The sequence below is a fragment of the Anopheles darlingi genome, chromosome 2 (assembly GCF_943734745.1).
Source record: "Anopheles darlingi chromosome 2, idAnoDarlMG_H_01, whole genome shotgun sequence".
In the NCBI taxonomy this organism is placed as follows: Eukaryota; Metazoa; Arthropoda; class Insecta; order Diptera; family Culicidae; genus Anopheles; species Anopheles darlingi.
The window spans coordinates 9,626,772-9,635,478 of NC_064874.1; the positions used below are offsets into that span (position 1 = coordinate 9,626,772).

At 45.8% G+C, this 8,707-nt stretch overlaps 1 protein-coding gene across 1 annotated transcript in view; it reads left to right on the forward strand.

The window, feature by feature from the left end:
- Window positions 1–768, forward strand: part of LOC125949011 (DNA repair endonuclease XPF) — a 4,846-nt gene extending 4,078 nt beyond the window's left edge. The window contains exon 6 of the mRNA XM_049675674.1: window positions 1–768. This exon is cut by the window's left edge and continues 1,269 nt beyond it. The gene's annotated coding sequence lies outside the window, so the exon portion shown is untranslated.
- Window positions 769–8,707: the final 7,939 nt, after the last annotated feature.

Consider the following 8,707-nt stretch of genomic DNA (forward strand, 5'->3'; position numbering starts at 1 on the left):
GGGCTCCCCCCGGTGGGTGGGTGGGATGCTCAGATTAATTTTCACACCCGGTGGTCTCTGGTGGCATTATCATAGCGCCCTCGTCACCCCTCCGGGTTTCCTGTTGTATCTGCTACCGCACGCGCGTGTGCGATGAAAGATTCCTCCACGACAGGCAGGCCGGGACGCGGACCAAAGGGACCGAAAGGACGTCCTGGTTGCGCGCGCCATCCCATGGGCTGTTGGCTGCAGCGAATGGAATAATTTGTTTATCCAAAAACAATTCACATATGATTATCGAAGGAAAAGAGAGCATAACCCGCCGGTACACGTGCCTCGAAGGTCTTCGCTGAGAGACGTGTATAAAAGCAGAATGGGGGGAGAGAGAGCATAAAAATTTGATTATTTACATTTATATTCCTATTTTCGAGGTGGAGGGTGAGAGAAAGAGCATCCTTGCCGGCATCGGCATAGCATTATCTTCCTGTTTTCTATCATGGCGGTCCTTCGCTGACTTTCACTGTCACGAGCTTTAGTCAACCATTGGGTTAGTCCTGGTGTGTACGGTGGGGACGGGTTGGTGGTCATACTGCGTGGAAGACCGCACGCATAACGCACATCGTCACTGGTGGACGCAACATAGCAGCAGCTCTGCAGGGAGTCGCCGTTGCCGTTGCGACGGCGGAAGCGTGATAGATGAGCATCGATGCGTGCCATGGGGGCGGCGGACATACAAAGAAAAATCAGTTCAACCGTGCCCCGGATGTGCGGGAGACATGCTGCCCCCATCAACGGGTCGGCACTTTCTTCGTGGCATGGGCGTGGAGGGAGGGAAGAAGATGTACGGAGATGAAATATTGTTGTTGTTTTACTTGTTTTGTGGTTCTGTTTTCCTTTTGCTCCTTTCCTTGGGAGTTCATCGTCGATGAGTCATCGTTCGGAATGGCAGGATCTTGTCCCCAACCCCATCCTCCCAAAATCCTGTCGCTGCAGCACATGTGCGTTGAGAGGGAAAGAGGACGAGATTATTGCTTCGCGTGTAAGAAAGTGCCAGGGAGAAAGAAAGTCCAACGAATCCACCCAGCGTTCGGTCCGTGTTTGCAGCCTGTTAAAGCGAAGATAAGACACTTTCCGAGCCCATCATGGTGGTAATAATTTAATGTTTTATGTCCCACAGCCACAGGAGGGGACTGTTGTACGGTGAGCATAAGATGTTTGATGAAATAAAGAAAATATTTCTCCACCCACAGAGCACATACATTGTTCTTGCATCCTTATTATTGCGAATTATCACGTGAAAGACAACCTTCCCGGTCCTAGAAGTCCTTTCTAAAAGGATCACCGCAAACGTCGACCACGTGGTCACGTGCGGAGCGAAAGAATTCAAAATTTCGAAAATAAAAACCAAAAACCGAAAAATTGCGTTTTTCGGTTTTTCTACCAGGGTACCATAACACAGGAATAGGTAGCGCAAGCTAGTACGGCCGGTTGCTAGGCAACGGCTTCGCTATGGCGGCGTCAGCCAATCACCAGCCGATCGCCTTCCTCGATCGCCATATTTGCATATGGCGACGGAAATTGCAGGTAGAGATGTCTTCTACCTGCCGAGTGCCAACCAATCAACTAAAAGGAATCCATTTCCCCTCCTTCTGCCAGTTCAGTTTTGCAATGTCCGTGGTTTGGCGAAGTAAAACTTACCCATTGTTCATGTCATTTTTCCTTTGTGATAACAGTAAATTAAAGAGAAAACAGATTGTAGGATTTTTGTTTGCCTTTTTTATTCAATGCTTTTCGCGTCATTGGTAAAATGCCATTTCGTAAATGCGTCACCATTTTCACGGTCACCATCAGTGGAGTAATTAAATGGTGTGTTGTTTCCGGTCTCGTACGCATCACACACGTTTACCCAGCGCTCCGTTTCCGGTCCCATCGCCAGCGCTGATGGCGCAGATTAGTCAGCCACTATAGAGCCGGTGAAGCAATTTGTTTTAATTTATGTACAAGTCGGACTTGATATTAATCAAATTAACACCATTTTGAAGAATGCAAGCGAACGTGATAGAGAGAGAGAGAGAGAGGAGAGAGAACAAGCGAGAGTTTCTGCAGCTTCTCGCCCGTTCCGGTGGTCTGCTGCTGTAGCCGGTCATGGCCACCCCGCCGGGAGGCACTATCTTTGGACGGTTTTAATTTGTTTCTCTTTCTCCTTCCCGCGACGCTCTCCGTGTCTCGTGAATAGAGTCTCCTGGAGTCTTGTGGGGTGGAGCGCAGTAGAAACCGGGAAGCGAAGAGACGGTCACAGGACACAAACGGCCATTGCTACGTTCTAAACGGTTCTCGGAGTAAGAGGGAGTCCAGCGACACAGCCAGAGTCCATTTTCAATAGATTTACAATGGATTACCATCGGTGTCGGCGTTTGTGTGTGTGTGTGTGTGTTGTCGTCTGACCGGGTGAACCGGATGGCTTGGTGGCTTTAAAACTTTAATACCGGTACAGCGGTAGCTTCAGCGCGAGATCAGACCAAAGACAACAAGGCAGGTGGAAAAGCGCCGCCCGACTACGCTCCCTCGGTGTGTGATTTAGTGCGCGAGGATTTAAGGCGTAAAGACCTGGCCTGACCAAGCCGGGCCTTGCATCTACTTCTCCCTTTTTTTCTTCAGCGGTGACTCGTACATGCATTGCACGAAGAGAGCAAAATCCGTAATTGGCCAGCATGTTTTTTGGTACCGGAATGGAAGCAGGATCACCCTCGGAACAGCCCACGAATGGCCATGAATATTAAGGCGCCTTAGCGCACCGGCGCGCTAGTAACTCTTATCGGAGAAATGCCGTCGCGATGGTCGAGCGTAATGGTCGAGTGTAATTAACCTAGTTCCGCGGTAAGAAGAACGTGCCAGAACGTGCGGCCAGTGTACAGGGGGACTGTTTACGTTCTCGTAGACGGTGCCCTGGCGGAGCGCAGGAGGTCCCTGTTTTTTGTTAATTTGCACCAGGCTGCAATTAAATTCCATTTAATTAAACGCAAGCCCCTGGTATCCGGAACGACAAAGATATGTGGGGGTGAGCCAACGAAAGATTCAGCCGGAAATCGATCGTTCGGATTGGCTTGGCATTAACTCAACCTTCAGCAAAGAACAGCGAGAGAGAGGGAGCAAGAGGAGTGCACGTTTCGTTATCTTTTCCTGTTTCTTAATGTTCTTTTGATGATGATCTTCTGAAAATGGTTTTTCAATTACGGAAGCGAATTTAAATGTTCACATGCGAACATATCCCTTTACTGCATGATCTAATTTTTAATACTAAAGCTAAAACTGGCAATTTATGTACATTTTTAGGGATTGAAACTCTCAAGCTATCGATATGCACAGTACTACTAGTAAGCCGTTATAAGAAGCAGTGGAAAAAAGAAAGCAAAATATGTAAATTTTAATTATTAGTAATGTAAATTATAATTATTTCAAACGTTTTTCTGAAAAAATGTTATACACGTTCCAGTGGTGTAAATTTGTTTAACCAAACCAATCCGGTTGACTAAAGCTCACTTACAACATCGAAGCAAGCCTTGTGCATCGTCGTGATGAGCAACCAACCGTCATCATTCACCATATTCTGCGACAGAGAGCACGTGCGAGAAGGGAAAGAATGCGAAGTCGACTCTAATAGTGTGGTGATGGTTGATAGTGATAATCCACAGCATGTGAGTTAGTGTGCCGAGCGCCCAGTGCATCATCATCATCATCATCATCAGATGAAGCTCACATGTACCACAGCCTCGCTTCTGCAGATTCTTCTCTCCCATCTTATCCAACATCATTAGACTGGCGGCAAAGCCGACGGTGGCTACCGAGATTGTTCTTTTACCGGGCCGGGCCCCACATACGACACAGTCGACGACTACGGCCGTACGTCTTTCATTCATATCAAGGATGAATGCCTTGGCTGGCAGCTAGATGGCCACTTTCCACTGTCAGCACGTTGCGCTAGTACATTGTCGGATGCTTACACAATCAAATTTGCATACCAGCGCTCAAGAGAGAGAGAGAGCAAGATAGAGAGATAGAGAGAGAGAGATGCTACCGTTCTAGCAAGTGAAACGTGCTCCTTCCGTGCTCGTGTCCCGCATTCGACCTGCACCGTCTTGAAGTGGTTGTGGCTTGGTGGTCTCACCACATATCTCACCCCTGCCGCTCCCTCGAACCCGGTGTGGCGCACACGATGCGTTATGAAGGGAAAATTGAAGAACATAAAATGCAAAACGAAGTGCAAATGGTAGCGCCAAATATTAGAAAGTGCGTGCTCCCCACGCTGTAAACGCTCTTGTGATCAAGGGCTGGCTTCCGGCCACACCGAGGACAATTTACGATACGATCGTTTTCACACTCCAGCCACCATACATACATACATACCCCGCATCGCACCTACGCTGACAGACAATTTGCATAGGAAAACGTGAGTAGGTTTGTTGGCCTTGGTAAGCACGCATCGTAGGTTCACTCTTCCTCTTTCTGCACCCCGGCCTGGTTGGAATGCAGCACGAGATCCGGTCCGTACGAAGCGCAAAATCGAGTTATGAGACGACGGAGGGTGAAATGATGATGTACGACGACGACGAAGGCGACGATCCGTGTATGACGTTCCAGGACCCACGAAGGGGTTCGGTGAGCGTTTTGGAGTTATTGTGTGCGGTTCCTCACCGTTGTCCTTCACTACCAACATTCCTTCGTTCGTACCAGGGCGGGATGTCAATTTTTGGTGTTTTCCTCCTCATCCTTCTCTTGCTCCTTATCGTCATCGGAATGTCTCGGCAGGCGGAAGGCTAAAAATAATATGTTTTCATCAATTCCAACTGTTGTAATTGCGCTTTCTCTCTCTCTCTCACACACTCTTTTCTCCCTGACTTACCTCTTGTGTTGTCTTTTTGCTGAAATTTGCAGCCAGGTCGCAGGATATTCGGTAGTCAGCGCACGTTCTGGATGCCATCGCGGATGCCATACTGTTGCTGGCACTCGCCCGTACATCGTAGCTTCTCAAGACACACACACACACGCACAGTGTCTTCGATCCATCCATCCATCTAGATCGCATCATATCGCCAATCGATTTTGGGGTTTTTTGATGAATATAAATGATAATTTCATTTCCCGTTCCATTTTCCGGGCTTGGCAAGCGGCGTTGCCATTCTGGATGTCCTGTGGAGTTCGTTGAACGAATGAAACCATCTCGGTGCGTGTACAACCGATTCCGGCTACTGATTACTGGTAGAAACGAAGAAAATTCATCATCCTCATCATCATCGGAAGTCAATAGGGATTAGGGTGGTGGGTTTGTATTGGTTTTGGGGGAATCAACATACCCCACTGTCTGGCTTACTATGTTTCCGGTGTTGCTAGTCGGTTGGTTGCTTCGATCGTTCGCCTGTTTGCCATCTTAAATATTCAGCAGTACACCGTCGATAGATTCCTGACGCCTGGATTAATGCTTCACGCCAGATAGCACGTTGATGGAAGGTGTTGTGCTGAATGTTAAGTCTGCCACTAGAAAGGGTTACTGGATGCTGGAAAGAGGATGCCACAGCGGGAGGTAAAACGGAAGAGATATTATCAATAGACTAGCATGACCCGCGTGCGTCGCTACGCGTAGAAAATTAGGTTTTACTGAAATGTTCTATTTCTTTGAGTTTCTACTTTGTGTGTTAGGATTGTTGTTAATATTTGCCGATGATTCAACCTGGGTCACATGATCGCCAACCATGGTTTTGAACGATTAATCAGCAAGGTTAATAATGGGATTGAATTTGATGGATTGATCAGCAAGGTTAATTACTAAACTATCATTGGCAGTTGATCTACTGACTAACGGAGACGGTTTGTTTCGTATGTAATCCCGTCGCCTTTAATTCCTCCTCGCTTTTGAGGGACTATCGAGCTCAAGTTTTTTGTCGTGGATGCTAGGCCCTCGAAAGGGGGTCTCTTCGCTTTTGGGATACTACGAAAAAGGAGTTTTCTAATCAGATTCCCCTTTATTCGCAAGTCTCCTGCCCTTTTACACCCCGGGTCTACCGGTGTCCTTTTAGGGAACACACGTAATGACTCATTTTTCCAATAACTGAGTTGAGCTCCTAACGTTACCGCCTGGAGTTTAGACCCCGCGCAACAGCACTTATGATAATGTTAATAGTTGTTATATACTGCCTTTCAGTATAGATTCAATATGAATGCCAATTTTTTTAGCTAATGATGTAGTTAATGCTTGCAAATAAACTATAGAATTCAAGAAGGATGTGGATGTTTCGTGTTTTCATCGATACGGCCGGATATCGGTATCTGACTCTACGATTGAAAATATCTGGATTTTTCATATTGCACTTCAATTATCATCATTGTTCTTTGGGGAAAGAACGAATTTTTATACCTCCTACTAAAAGTGCAATCGAGTACATCCTGAACTGTTAGTAATTTGTGTGCACATTTTAAATTTTTATACATAATTTTTTTATCTTTGATGAAATTTCGAAAATTCGAATTGTGCATATTGCCCCAGTATGCTTAAACCGGTTTTAGCTAAGCCTTCTAGGATAAAATTCTCATCAAATAAATTAATTCGCGCTGTCAACGCTCCCTGGCGCTCAGTATTGCAACTACTGTTCGGTGATTTAGTGGATTTTCAAAAAATCATTAAAAAATAACTGTTTGACCTAGGGCTATGAAAATTTGACAGTATTAGTTTTTTTGTATGAAAAATCTAAGAAAAATATCAAATCAAAGGTTAACAGAAAGTTACGGAAAATATTTTTTCTATTTTTTGAATAACTTAAGTAATGGGAATGAAATATAGTTTACATCCGATTCTGATACCTACAGAAGATACACACAAAGTTTGGTTCGAATCGGTTCAGCCGTTTCGGAGGAGTTTGGACACAAAAAAATGTGACACGAGATTTTTATATATATAGAAGAAGATATTGCTTATTTTAAATTCATCCAAAACATTGGAAACAAAACATAGCAACATAGCATCCGACACGTCACAGCAGCTGGTGATTGAGAGATTACTGCACTAAAGGTCACTATGATCTTTGCAAATATTTTCTAGCAATGTCAAGTTTTTACTGAGAATGTTATAGCTATTCATTGAACAGATATGGTGTCTCATAATCATGCTCAAAAAATCATGTTAAAAACAGACTAAATAATCGACTATAATAATATAAGCATGTTCCGTAATCTAAAAAAAATAGAAAAGAAATATATATTGTTTGAAAAGTAAATCTAAGAAACCGAAAGAAGATTAATTTCAGTGATCCAACGTCAGCTTCTCTCAGCTTGTCAGGCTTCCAACACAGAAACCAGCGTCCGGAATGCACGCACATCGCATTGAAGCTCAAGATTGCTGCATCTGCGGCAGTTACTATGTCCGGTAGATGCCCAAATGAATCTCGCGCCGTTCTATCTCCCTCAGCCTTATCAGCTGTGGCGTGAAATCAATTACTTATTGGTACCGCATCACCGAGTTCTGTCCACGTTCGGTGTGTTACCTCCTCTCATGTTTATTCATCAACTTCTTCGCAACACGACGCACGACGTTCGTTCTAGTGTTCGTCCTGTGCGTTTCTCGCATTATCCAATTTGCACAACCAGCGGCCACTCGCTCCTTCGTACGTTCGGTCCGGTTGGTCGGAGTGCCAATTTCCCTTCGATGTCTAATATTGTACCAGGGGCCGCGCAATTTTACAAATAATAAACAATAAATCTCATTTTTCGTCACTTCACGGTTGATTTCCTCGCGTTGATGAGAAGCAAGAGATTGCGGAACTCGGAACCATTTCCCGGCCATCGCAAGGTCCTTGTGCCGATCTCGTTCGGGTTTATTACTTTCTCTCACTGGTGATGGCTGCTGCTGTTGCCGGTGGTGGAATCATATCGGGACAAATATCTTCCTGTCCCAGGAACGGGTGAGGCATAACAGGACCTGCTACGTTCAAACGGCCAGCACCAGCGTGACGGATTGTTGCGAAAATATTATTCCATCCGAAACCAATCATCGAGATTGAGATAGAAAACGACGACGGGGCGAGGGCGTGCCGTGTCCGGCCCAAGGTTTTCCCCCCGCCTCAGGGGAAAACGAAACGTTTCCTAATCGCCAGTACCAGGGGGACATTAATTTCTTTTTCCCCGGATTTGAGATCCCAACCACCACGGGATGCACCAGGGACGAGGACTGAGGGTTGTGGTAGGAGAATGATAGTTCCATGAGGCGGATGGGCATGCGGCTGGACCAAACTTCTGCGTAGTTTCGTTATTCGCGGGAAGGACAATTCGTGGACGACCACCAAGGGCAGGAACATGGCAATGAGGATTATGTTTACCTTATGCACCACGCCACAAACGCAACCTACACACAACGCTGCATTGGCCGTGCGGTTGGTCCCCCGGTTTTTGGCTCGACAAACGTGGATCGAACGTGCAAAATTGAATAAATTGTTGTTTCCGCATTCGGTGCTCCCTTGTCAGCGGTTTCGGACGCTGGAATTGGTTGGATAATATTTAATTCTATTCTCCGAATGCTTTAGGCTCACACAGCTCGAGGTGTCAATGACCCAGAGCCGTGTGAGAGGTGACAGAAATGTGCAAATGTTTCATGAGCTAGTTTCATCGCTATGTTTTTGTAACTTTTAACAACCAGGTGGTTTTTTATGTATGATTTAGTAAACAAAATGTAATGGATGAAGAA